General features: G+C 42.1%; 1 pseudogene; it reads left to right on the top strand.

Annotated features, from left to right (window-relative positions):
* LOC115309215 overlaps positions 1–13,946 on the top strand; it is a 144,100-nt pseudogene that overhangs the window by 14,504 nt on the left and 115,650 nt on the right.

Here is a 13,946-nt window from a genome sequence, read left to right as displayed (position 1 = left end):
TTTGACGACGAACTGGGTAAACACATGCAGTTTTACCTCGTTCTTATAGACGAGTCACGTTATAAACGCTTTTTAGAGAGAACGAAGGTGTCCATATTAACGAGATATCACGTGTACTGTAACAAAATTTATGGCACAGATATAACATTTCTGAACCGACTGCTTTTTCGGTCAACAAAAGCCATACATCTTTTTGAACGCATAACTTTTAAGCTTTTCTTATCTACAAGTGATATAGCTGACACGGTGATTAATTGTATGTAACTTTGCTATAGCATTCTGATCAGTTTTGTGCTGCCCAATATTACGAGCTGCTCAATAGGAAGATTTGTTTCAATATTTCCCGTTTCAAGCTCTAAACTGCAAAACGAAAATATGTCTAAGCGTGACTTTGATTAATCGCAGCTGCCAGCTCTCCGCTGGATTGCCCGGATGTTCCCGTCATCTCTAACGGAAGCTACTTCGTCCTGCGGGACAGCAGCACGGGCGAAGGACCGATAGTGCGCTATGCGTGCGAAGAAGGCTTCTTTCTGGAGGGCGATCAAGACCTGACCTGCGTTCTCAAGAACGGATCCTTCCAATGGACACCCGATCCTCCGATGTGCCAAGGTGAGGACTTGCAGTTTGGCAAAACTCTTCTACCGCACGGTCACAAAAGACCCGACGTAAGGCTTGTATCAAATAGTCAGAGTTAGAAGTTGAGTCACTGAGTACCGGGTAAACTAGTAACGAGTATAGTACCAACGACGAAAGAAAGTAACTCAAATTACCTTTTAGACACATCTGAGTTACAGAGTTTCAGGAACTCAATGAAAACATAACTACAAAATAATAAAATATAAATCTGTCATTACCAAAAAAAAAAAACCTTTTTCTTCGCGTAATAATTTTCTTTTAAAATGCTCTCCTTTTCACATAAGCCCCCGGAATATTGAAGACGAAATGCTTGCAATCTCAGAAAGCCTAGCAAAAAATGCTGAAATATGTAACTTCTCAGGCCATGGAGCTTGGTTTGAGAAGTGACAAATTTAAATTGTTCCCGGGAAAAAAAGGATGGTTGTAACTAGCAAGGGACTTGAGAAGTGAATATAAGGTACTTACCATAAGTATTTGAGCTAGATTACTAAGTGCTGAATTTCAAAAGTTTCTGTAAGATACCAAGTTACCCCCAAAAGTGTATACGACAGAGTAAAGGCAGGTTTATACACATGCGACTGCTTATGACCAAGTGCTCTTCAACCTCTTCCTATCTCTTACGACGAGAGAACACACAAGCGCTACCTATCAGGCAGCGGAGGATCACTTGCGATTTCCGTATATTTTCTATTTTTCTTTGGTCATTATTCCCACGCTACTGACTTGAAATTCTTTGCCAGTGTTATACACGGTAATGTTTAATACATAGCACGTGTCTTTGATCTCACAGACACTGCAAAACCTTCGCTCTGGTGAAGTGCAGTTCCAGGGCGACCTGATAGATGGCGCCACAGGGCCAGAGAGTTCTCTCTTAGAGATCACAAAGGCAGTAACGCAATTTGTGGTAAGCAAACGCAAGTGCGTGACCCAGCTTTAACTTGAGTAGAGTATCAACGCTACGTACGAGTCTGCGTAAGAAAAACACCGAAGATGAGCGGTAGACACTGATGACTGCGCATTTCTTGGGCTTCGTCCAATTTCCACATTTTCCTCACGTCTGGATTTTTTCCGCCGCGATGAAAGTCTTACAGTTCTCCCTTTTCAATTTTTTTTTCTGTGAAGTCGATTAATCTTACCAACATGGGTGCCATTCCAAGCCCTGTAATCTGCCATGGTGTCTTCAGTGTTTGAAGGGTGGCTAATTCTCAGAATGAAGATTACCATGATGCGAAGGATTCACCGAGAATAGATAGACATACAGATAGAATTTTTCGGCGCAGGTCAACAGGGAAGAGGACCTGCAGGGCAGTACACTTTATCATATACAGAATGTTTATGCGATACAACGCTATCGTTGTCAAAGGAACAACCAAAGAGTAAATACTCGCGTCTCCAGCTCGTTGCTCGCCCTCCCGCGGCGGAAACGGGAAGCTCTCTTTTGAGGGTCCCCCGATTCTCCTGTTCAGTGGGCACGGCGGAACTGCGCGCGATCATGGCTCGCGAAAGGCCAATTCCGAACGCAAACAACACCCTTCACTGTCCAAACGTATAGTGCTGCAGCCGGTATTGGATTGTGCCCTAATGGAGAGTTTTAGTATTGCGTATAGAAGCAAACGCTAACGCTGTGCGTTTGCGTTAGAGTTGCGTGCCCCACGTTGTGCGTGTGCCTGACCGCCATGCGCCAATCCAAGACCGCAATTTTGGGCTCCGCGCACGCGCAGTGTGAAACACGCAAAGCTAATGCAAACATACTAAAACTCACAACTGTTTTACCGGCTTCCAACGCCAACGCAACGTGCTGCAGTGAGCAGAAATGCAAGCAGGTAGGCGTTCCTTCGATCTGGAAAGCCTGAGATTGGCAAAACGACTGCGCGTAAAAATGAAAGTAACTAGATGTTATGAAAATATTGGTAGCTTAAACATTTTTTTATTTTTTTTTATTTTGGGGATTTGGTAGGATATTGGCGGCGACTTTGCAACTCTTGCCGAGTGTCAGAAGTCGCGACTTTGATAACAAAATATGCTAAACCCACAATTAATGTAATTTTGCATGAATTTCTCGCATTAACGAGAATGCTTTGATTGATTTTAGACAATTTTCATTTTATAACTTGGTGACTAAAAATGCTGCAATTGGCACCAGTGATGATATTGCCACGAATGACAATTGATGAGGCGATGATAACGGAAGAAACTAGACGTTTAATGGGGCGAACTTGTGCCCCAAATGAAAAGGGCCAAAGAAAACAGTAGAGCGTCGCGGGCGTCGATGTCGGCGGAACCGCAGGATCGAGCGCTGGGGCGAGGTTGACCGAGGATCGCCCCTTTAAAGTACAAGCGTTGGGATCTGGAACAATCGGCCCAGAGGGTTCGGCGACGAGAACTTTAGCACCTAGAACAAGCAACAGGATTTTCGAATTTACCAGAACATCATATTTGAGTCAACAAAAATGCGTACCCGCGGCCAGCAATTGAACCCTGGCTTTCTGCGTGGAGGGAGAGCGCGATAACCGTTATGCCATGACCGCGCTGCCTATTTGGCCAGCTGTGAGCGCGGCAATATATAATTAGCGCACTTTCGATTGTCATACTTGTTCGCGTGTTTAAAATTAGATCATAAGCAACAAATTATATGAACCATATTGAATTAACCTGAGACTGGGGTAGAGAAAAAAATCAAAACGTAGACGGGACAGAAAATAGACAGGACGACGTCTCAAACTCAGCTAACTTCGTTTATTTTGTCCACCAGCTTGTCTGCACCATTACGATTTTTTCTAAAATTATATTATACCTTAAAAGATTGCGGATTAAAATATTTGATTTTTAATAGTATTATTATTAATACAAATCGCGGCAATGTATGCCCCCAATAACGCCACGATCAGAAAAATACGCCATTTAAGCACAGTAGTCATTTTAGAAAGGTATCATTTTTTTTCTTTTTAGCATATGAAAATATCTGACATAGTTATCAAGACAGACAAACAGTCAAACACTGGATGCAATATAAAGTTCTATGGTCACGCGTTGCTATAAAAAACAAAAACAAAAAAAGAAACACACACACTTCAGCTGTCTGACTCGGATTTCGTCTTTGGGTTGTCGTAGTGAGGACAGCGTTTATTAATTTATACGTTTTGTGGACATATTGTAAAAATTTGATTTGTTCTGTTACTCTTGTGCTGGGGATAATGTTAAAGCAATTAATCATCTAAATACTCCAAAACCCATTAAAAGGCCCGCAGTTCATTATTTCACGGGACAATTATCTGAGCGAGAAAAGGCAGCGAGAACGCACAAATATCAGCATTGATTTTTTCAACAACTACAATATTCTATGATACCTCTAAGGTGTGTGAAAGAACCTGTCTTTAAAGGGACACTGAAATCTCCGAAATATTTTGAAGTGCCTGATACGAACATGTATGTCAGAAAATAAAGTTTCCGCGAACAATTTAACTGAATAATTACGATGTGAGACACATCATGAGTTATGAAAGAATTCGAAATTGAGACCTATATCGAAAAATTAAATCCGAAATAGAGGCTAGTTTTGGTTTCGCTCCAGAATTAAAACGTGCCTCCTGGGGTAAGCATTACGCTAAACACCGTTTGTTTTCAGGATAAAGAGGTGACCTGCGCTCATAACACCCTAGCTTCCTCGTGTTACCAGAAATAATTTGTGTCGCTCAGTGAATTCGCCAGCACACTAGATAGGCTCAGCAGCGGCACGCACCTCCGACCCTCACTAAACCCGCCATTTTGGAAAATGAGTGGCGCCACTTATAGTTAGTTGGAGTCGCAAATAACAAAGCACACAAGCAAATAAAATAATCAACAAAATATGTCATCCTGTCAAAACATGGGATTGCATGTTTGTTTGCACCCCTGCCAATTAACATTTTGAACAAATTTTTGTTCAATAAATATGCAGGCACTTGTAGGCTTTCCTAGATGGGACTGGCTCGGAGCCGCACAGACGAACAGCTCATCGTAGTCAAGCGTACCATACACAACTTGTAAATTTTTCATAGCACTTGAATGCCTTTTGTCATCAGATACATCAGGCGTAGATCAACCAGTATAGAATTACAGCTATGAAAACCGCGATGATCCATCACATGGTCTATCATAAACAATACGAATCAACTTCCGCTAGACATTTTCAATAAAAGTTCTGTAAGTAAAAGGCACGAAGTTCCACAACACATATGCAAACTTGAAACGTGGCCGAACTAGTAACAGATGCATACAGCCCGCGCTCATAGCTAAAATAAAAAGAAATCGCCGAAAACAAAATGTCGCCGTTACACAGTCAACGCCAATAGCGCGTGCAGGGAGACGCTTTTTTACGCGCTTTAATACCAAAAATAAAAACAAGTGTTTGGTGCAAGACGGTCAGACATCACCGTTTTAAGGAAAGCGCACATGAAGGAACCCTAGGCCGAACTAAAGTTACTGGATTCTGGGAAATTATCACCATTGCCTTACCTGCCTTCTAGCCAGACACTAACCTATACCAACATAAAACGACCAAATCTCGCATGGTGATTGGTTGTAGTAGAAGATTGCGGTTTTATGGCGCAAAAGCAACTAAGGCTATAATGCGCCAAGAAACCTAACTATTACAAAAAAAAAAAGGGTTAAGGATGAAAAGGGCTTTTGTTGCTAGAAGTTATTGAAGTTATGAACATGAAAAGTCTGTAATAGATGACATGACATTAGAGTAACTAAAACTACATTTTGCGTAAAAGGTTGGTGCTCTTTAGGAATTAAAAAACCTGAGTATCTGGAAGCAGCGTCTCATTTCAAAGACACCTAGGTGTAAAAGGGTGTTTCCTGTAGAGCTGCGAGAAGCAACGGCGTCGTTTTTCATCATAGGCTGGACATTCGAGAAGAATACATAAAACACTCAAATCTTCCCGGCAATATTCACATTCAGGAAGCTCCTCCCCGCGCAAGAGGTGCCCATCAATAAGACGCGTATGCCCGATGCGTAAACGAAAGAAAACGGCCTCATAAAACCTCTCTTTATGCCTTGTGCTCTCCTATTCACAAGAAAAGGCTTTATCATATGCAGCTTGTTTTGCAACAGGTTTCATTCTAACAAGCAGAATGAAACCTGTTGGTTTCATTCTACTTGCCAGTGAGATATAACGCAGCACTTAAGTGAACCATAGTAATCTCTGAACGGAAGGCTACTTATATCTACAGCACTGGTACCACAGGCGCTCGCAGCACGATCCACCTCCTCATTCCCAGGGAAACCAACAGGACTTGGAACCCAGCAAAATAGAGCGTTACACCCCTTCCTGGTTGCTTCTACACTTTTTTTTTAAAGTAAACTATAGAGTTCATTTTTAGGGTTGTGAGCGACGTCAGATTTTTTAAGGCACTTAGTGAGTCTGTGTATATCACTGAAGAGGAGTTACTTGCTTGGACAATATGATCTACTGCAAGCAGTAGGCCGTGCAATTTAGCAGTGAAAGCTGTTACGGCTGAATTGAGCCTATTGAGCCTTCGAATACTTCTTACTGAAGGACCAATTATGGCGCATTCAACAAAATATTCCGCTTTTGGGCCGTCTGTGTAGTAGTGATAACAACAATTATGTTCCTTATAAACGTCTTAAAATTCTTGACGGATGACCACAGTTGGCGTATCCTTCTTATTTTGTGAGTGAAAAATCACAGTGCATGCAGTTATATTTCCGTGAAGTCACTCTCTTTGGAACCGAAGCAACTGACAGGTTACTGTCTATACCAATAGACTGTGCCCAGTTCCTAACAAATGGAGGGATAATGCAAGGCTTATTTTCAAAAGTTCTCCGGTATCTCGTGTCCTTGACAGCCTCTTGGGCTGGATGCTGAACGACTGACCGTATCCTTTAATTCATACATAAATCCCGAAGAGAATCGTCGTTGTCAAGGGACATCTCGTTTGCTTCGGCATAGAGACTAAGCACTGGCGATGTTCCATAGGCTCCTGTTGCCAGACGAAGTCCCAAATGATGAACAGGGTCCAGCTCATGGCCTAGCAGAGCCGTACACAAACCTGCCATAGTCTAGGCGTGAGTGGACTACAGAGCCATACATTAGCAAAAGACATAGACGGTCAGAGCCTCATGTTTTGTGGGACAAGACTTTAAGTAGGTTCAGTGCTTTTCGGTATTTCAACTTCCGACTTTTTATGTGAGGCACCAACGATAGCCTACGATCGAAAGTGAGGTTCGAAACTTATGGTCTACATTTACAGGGATGGGGGTCTTGCGCATATATAGAAAAGGATCTGCAGAGGCGTTCCTTATACGGGAGTAGGAGACAGTAACAGTCTTTTCCGGGGAGAAACCAAAGCCGTTTTCATCTGCCCAATTTAAGGGATTGTTGATAGCAACTTAAAGCCCCCGTTCACATTAAGGAAGGTTGTATGATGACATGATGACACAGAGATTTGAAGGTCCTCAATATAGAGTGAATATTGCACAAGGAGAGGTTAGGAACGGGCTATTGACTTCATCTTTACCAAAAAGAGGGTAACGCTGAGGACTACCCCTTGAGGGACCCCGGTTTTCTGGACGAATTTTTTAGAGTAATGGTTCTCAAATGGGTGTCCGCAGAACCTTTGGGGTTCGCGAGTGCATTCTAGGGGTCCGCGAAGCCCTGCCCCATCAGTCGAACCCGGCCATAAAAGTAACTTTTTTCAGATAACGAAGAAATGTTTCAAATTTCGGGCGAGTTTTCTTGTGTGTATGTCAATAAGAGAAGTATACTTCACATTAGCTCTAGTTAGATCCATTTACATATCATTGCTATAATTAACCTATACATTTTTTCTCCTTTCACCACGAACTGGGTCCTCCATCATTTCCGCCGATCCACAAAGGGTCCGCGAAACATCGATGGTTGAGAACCACTGTTGAAAGAAAAACGTTCCCAACTTCAAAAAAAAAACAAAAAAAATTATATTAGAAAAATAGTTCTTTACTGTAGCAAGTATCCTACCTTGAACCCCAGCTTCATACAAATCACAGACAATTTCATGACGCCATGCTGTATCATATGCCTTCTCCATGTAAAAAAACGTGATTTGCACAACGGTGTATTCACAAAAGTTACACGAATTATGGTTTCAAGACGAACTAAATGGTCAATTGTAGAACGACATCCAGGATGTTTTCTTTTTCTAAATAGTGCATAAGTCTTTTGTTTACAATAAGCTAAAAAGTCTTGCTCAGACAGCTGGTAAGGACGATAGGGCGATAGCTAGAAGCAGAGGAAGGATCCTTGCCAGGTGTTAAAAGAGGAATGGCAGTGGCTACCTCACATGTCGAAGGGAATCTGCCCTCGTGCCATATACGATCCAAAAGGTACAATATAAGAACTAACGTAGAAGAATGAAGATATGTTTGCATCTGTTAGTGTATGCCACTAGGTCCTGCAACTAAAGACTTAGTTAAGTGATGAAACATTTCGAGTTCACGTATCGTAAGAGGTCTTCATGGGCGCCAACTGAAGTCTTCACAGCATATCATTCTGCACGCCCTTCGTATGAGAAAGGCGGATGAATAATGTTCGGGGCTCGATAGAAGAGAAAAATGCTCACCGAGAAGACCCTCTTGCTCTTCTAGGCTTTCGGACAAATCCCATTGTGGGAGAGGAGCGGGATTGAGAAGGCATGATGTCGCCCATCAATGCGATTAACTTTATCCCAGACTTGTCTGAGTGTTGCACTACTGTTAAAGGAAGAACCCCTGGAAATTTTCCCGTTTTAACTGAAGTCGGATGTATCTTGCTTGAGCTTTCAGTTGTTTAAAGCAAAGGAGGTTACTTTGCGTGGGGCAACGGCGAAAGATACCCCAATCTCTGTTTTGTTTTTTCCGTGACTCAGTACACTCTTCGTTCCTCAACGGCTTGGGCCGCCGCGGGAAATTCGTGGTAGTTTTAGGAATAGCAAGCACCGCTGTATGAAGAATAAAATTACTTAACAACTCTGTTACTTCATCGACAGGAAGTCTATCAAGTGTCGTGCTTGCAAGTTGTGTCGCTTCAGTAAAAACAGACCAATTGGCTTTCTCAAGCTTCAAACGGACAGTCCGCGTTGGCATGCACTTTTGGGGAATGGTGTTCCTTAAAAAAATAGGAAAGTGCTCACTTCCATATAGATTAGTGCCTGATACACACGTAAAAGAAGTAAAAATGGATGCACTACCGATGGAAAGAGCAATGCACCAGAAAGATAATGATGATGAGCTAAAGAATTTCACAGGGTATCGTATGTTATCCCTAAGAAAACTTGAAGGCAAAAGCCCAAGCCCCGATGCATTAAAAACAGACACATGATATATGTATGTGGCGGTTTCCCTCCGTCGTGGCGTAGGGGTACCACTACGTTGGAAGGGTACCGCGTCGTACTACTGAATGAAAGTTTACTGTTTCGACGCGAGCTGAGAGACAAGAGCGCTAAGACATTCCGGCAAAATATTAAAATTCGCAGATATCAAGTAAACGTTTTGGTACCTTTGGTGTCGCCGACGTGTTTTCGTACCTTTCGCGTCGCCGACGTCTTTTCGCTTAAGCACTTAACGATGAGACATCTAGGGCTTTCGCCTTAATAAGTCGGTTCTCTAGAGTTAAAAGACAACCTGCATGCGACATTAAAATTGACTCGAGTATTCAACCACGGGCATCAATGTGGTCTTTACCCCGCAAGACTTATGCGCGTGAAAATCGCCAAGTAAAAGAAAAGGCTCAGAAAGTTTATGTAAAAACGCATTAAAATCATTTGTCGAAAAAGTAAAAGAAGGAGGAATGTACAAGGAACATACAGTCACCACTTTGTGAAGGAGGAGTCGCACCGCTACTGGCTCGAGTGCAGTATTAAGAGCGATTTCAGATCAGGGAAGGTGCTTTGGGCTGACTCGGGCACGCAGAACTGCAAACTCTTGCGTGCCCGAATCAGCCCTTGTTTGGGCACGCACACTGAGCATTGATTGGACACGAGGGCTGCGTCGGCGTTCGGCGAGAACTCAGATTCCAAGAAATTGCGATCGTCAGTGTTGCTCGATGTTGTCTTGAAAATGGTCTATTCTCGTGCTAAAACTTTCTACAGAACTACGGACATCTGTTAGACATCATTTGATCTGTCTTTATGAGTTACATGCGTTTACACTCGTTGACAGCTTAGTTAGAACACTGGTAGCGTGCAATAACATATTGCGGAGTGCACAAAAAATTTAAGAAATGCTAGTTTTATGCATGGCACGAATGAAAAGATGTTACAAATTTACATGAGGAGACACAAATCAATGATAAAGTGTGCAACAAGAAAATGATCTTATTCCTCCTGCGTAACATGGAATGGATACTGGAGCTACTATATTGGCTTGACGTTATCAGAAACCGCCGTTTTGTAAGATCTGCCTGTTGCTGCGAAAGCACCTATATACCATATTCAGAGGTACACAACTTGTTTTTTTATCTTTTGCAATAGTCCCTGAGGTCATACGTAACTGGCAATATAAGGGAATAAAAACCCGTATTTTGTATTACTGGTGCACCTGTAGGGTTAAAATTCTGATATTCGTAGAAATATCGATATTTCGAAAACGACATTGATATTATTTTTAATATTTTTATTACATTGCAACATAACGAAGTGAAGTAAAGTGGGAAAAAAACGAATGAATCAATGGACGAGACCTGTTGATTTTTGTATTTAACTTTTCTATGTTTTTTTTTTCTTTGCTTCCCTTTACGCTGTTGCTTTGCTTTGATTTCTGTGAATGGAACTGCAAGTGAGTAGGGGTTCCGTTAAGCTGTTTATACCGGTTTTCCCCCTTGTTTCCTCCATCAATGTATGGAAATAGCAAAATAAAGTGTCTTCTTAATATTATAAAGGAAGACTTTTAGCGAGACTTGTGCACTTAACGTGTCACTGGTATCAAGTTAGTCTTTTCTATAATAAAGCAACTACTTAGTTCAATTTTCAAGAAAAGAAAGGCGTAATGCATTTTCGTTTTGATAGTCTAACGAGCAGCGGCATTTTGTTAGCTGTGGAGGGGAATGTCTAACACACAAGTTACAGAATCTGGCTCTCACTCTAGCACGGAACTGTGACTTTCAAGGCAATAAGTCGCCAGATATACAATAAGCAAGATGTGTACAGGGTATTGCACCTTATCCACGATTATCACTGAGCCTATTCTCTGATCTCTATATAGGTAAACGGTCCCTCTTTCCGGAAAAGTCATCAACAAACAAAAAGAACAAGGTTCGTTTGGTCACGCCTTGAGACATTTTCTTTCATCCTTTGTTTACATGCCCTGGCCAGCTTCATCTCATTTAAGAATTATACTCGTGAACGCTTTAAAAAGTCGGTAGAGACAGGGTGCAGGCGAAGACGTGTAAGGTCAAACAGTTTAACCCATACATTTTGGGACAGAGCGAAGAATCACAGGTACATAGCTTTCTGTTTGGGACAACCCCGCCTCCCCCCCCCCCCCCCTTTTCTGTCGCCACTGTCAGTGCTAGAATCCATACCTTGACCTAGGTCGTTCCCAAACCCCATTTTACCGTGTGCCACACTCTAAGAAGAAAGATTACCTCAAATCACTAATGGCAGCATTTGGTTCTCTGAACTCCTATTTGCTACCCGAAAATACATTCTCGTCAAGAGCTAGGTACCGCGTGAAAAACGTTGGAAATAGCTGCACTTTGCCTAAACTAATCGAGAGGCGTGCGAGAGCAAACGCAGCTATTAGTCCGCCACAGACGGGTACATCTGTCTCTCTTAGTCTTTAAAGGGAAACAAAATTATCGCCAGGAAGGCTTAACCGATGATATTTTGCTCGTCTCCGGAACATGTGCGACTCAGCCCAGCATAGCTGAATTTGTTGACCAAATGCAGATGAAACTGGTGGAGTTTATTGCTGACCTACAATCGGTCATACATTACGTGTCACCCTGACCTTGGCCCGGTGCATGAAAGCGAGTTAACGACTGTATTGACTTCAAGGCTATTTGAATATCTTGTCAACACTGATGTGGTGATAGTTGACAAGTCCCCTGGTTTTACTTCCCCTTGCCTATATATAAATATTCATCCAAACGAAACGCCTCTGAAAACTAACATATTTCATTTGTCTCGAATTAAATAATTTCAAGAATTTTTAAAGGACGCGCTTTCAGCACCGGAGTCTTGAAGTCACAGTAAGCCTCAATCGTTAAAATGGAGAATAGGGAGTTTTCGTGGACCGCGTTTCCCCCTCCGCTAAGCACTCCGCAACATAGACGCTGATAGTGTGCCTGCGTGCCGACGGCCTTAGCTGTAGAGTTCCGGGTTTCGTACACTGTTAGAAAAACTCCTGTCAAAATATGGGACACATGCATGCTAACCTTGTTGCCACAACATGTACTGTATTACCGGACTACAGAACATGTTCCATACTTCTTTAGTACGGGACATGTCGTTGCTGTATGGGCAGCCACAACAAGTTCCCTGCACCATCATCACGGAACAAGTACTGTATGCTACAGGAAATGTACCATCGTGGCACACAGCCGCACATGTTTTGTTGCAAGCCATGCCAGAACATGTACCATTTTTAAGAAGTACATAACATGTTCCAATGCCTCCAAAACGACACAGGTTACATTTTTTGTACGTACGGAAAAAGTTCAGTCTTTTTTGTGATAGTACTCGCCCCATTTTATGTTACTGCCGCTATTCACGAGTACACCCGGGCTTTGTATGTCACATGCCAAGCTCCTCCTTGAAAAAGTTGATATGCGACATGCAAAACAGGAATGTCCTGGCAGTTTGCAGGCGCAACTTGATGCACGTCTTTGCAACATAAAATTACCTGCACTGCGCAAATGTTCCCCAAACTTGTATGTATGGAAAATTTGAACTGTTGTATCTAATGCGAGCACTATCCTGAAAACAGAACAATGAATCTGTGACATATATACTCAATAGAACAGCCAGGAATGCCATAGAAAGTGTTCCCATGCTACGTCAAGTTTAGAGAGCATTGTACATGTAGTGACGGGGATAAAGGCAGATAAACATTTGTAAAAAAAGCGTTATCAAACTAAGTTCACGCTTGGTCCTTTTGGTTCCAACCCATAGCAACGGACCCATTGCAAAGAAGACTGAACAGTCTGCTGCTTCAAAAATATTTACATTTATTTTTCTTTTAAATGACTAAAGCAGATACACAATAAAAAAAACAAAAAAACAGAGTTCGTGCCGCAAATATTTTTGGGGGCAGCTCAGCCGTAAAAAATATCAAAGTGAGCAGTCTCCTAAAAAAATGTGACCAAAAATTATGCTGACATGCTACATCTCGAAAAGAACCATCTTGGCCTATACAACAAATTGTAATATTAACAATAGAAAATAAAGATTAATCTAAAGAAGCACCGAAGTTTCTTTCCACTCCTTTTGGAACTTCGAGAACTCTTGGAGGGCTCCCTGCGCCTTCAGATGCACCAGAGCAACTTTTCTTGACGACTGCCGGGACCCCTCCTGCGGGTTCATTGCCACAAGTCGCCTGAAAAAAAGATAACTTAAATAATGGGTGGGATTTCTTAGAGGAGGATGTGTAACAGAAGCTAAGGAGTTCCTGGCTCCTTCTTTAACTTCTCTATCGGTTAGTAATCCAATCTGGACAAATTCTAAACCTTGTCTATAGTATACTTTCAAGCCGAGACACGCCCTTAATTTGGACAGTCCGTGCACACACCATGAGCCTCCAAGTCTGTTCCTTGCATCAAGACGGATTGTGTATGTACACAAAAAAAAAAAAAAACGATTTAGTTTTTTGGCATCAGTTCTTAGTAATAACTGGACACATTTCGGATCTTGTGTCAGCACACAACCCTAAAACATTCTACAACCCGAGACGGAGGCTGCAAAGAAGGACGAACACGTCCGTCTCAATTGAAACGTATGTCTTCGAAGCCTCCATCTCGGTTTGTGGAATGTCATATTAACCAACTCGCCTGCCTAGTGAAGTTGTACCCAACGATACTTCGGTTAAAAAAAGGAATTCACAGTACCAGTAAATGCAATATTGCAAAAAAAACTTGCCTGAAGTGCTTAAGCAGAATGTTGTGGTTATTATTAGAATGCTGAACATTCATGTCTTTTGGTTCATATTACTTATTCTAACTGATAAGCATAGCCCGGTCACAAGTATATTCGTGTGCCCCTGCAGAACAAGGGCTCATGCATTTGAAGCCGATCGATACTAAGGCGGGTTAAAATATAAGTTGCATGCACCGTAGGATGCACAAGTTCTAGTA

Source organism: Ixodes scapularis, unplaced genomic scaffold, assembly GCF_016920785.2.
Source record: "Ixodes scapularis isolate PalLabHiFi unplaced genomic scaffold, ASM1692078v2 PGA_scaffold3__209_contigs__length_174095766, whole genome shotgun sequence".
Classification (NCBI taxonomy): Eukaryota; Metazoa; Arthropoda; class Arachnida; order Ixodida; family Ixodidae; genus Ixodes; species Ixodes scapularis.
Note: the sequence above shows the minus strand (reverse complement) of the source record. Positions and strands in the feature narration are given on the sequence as shown.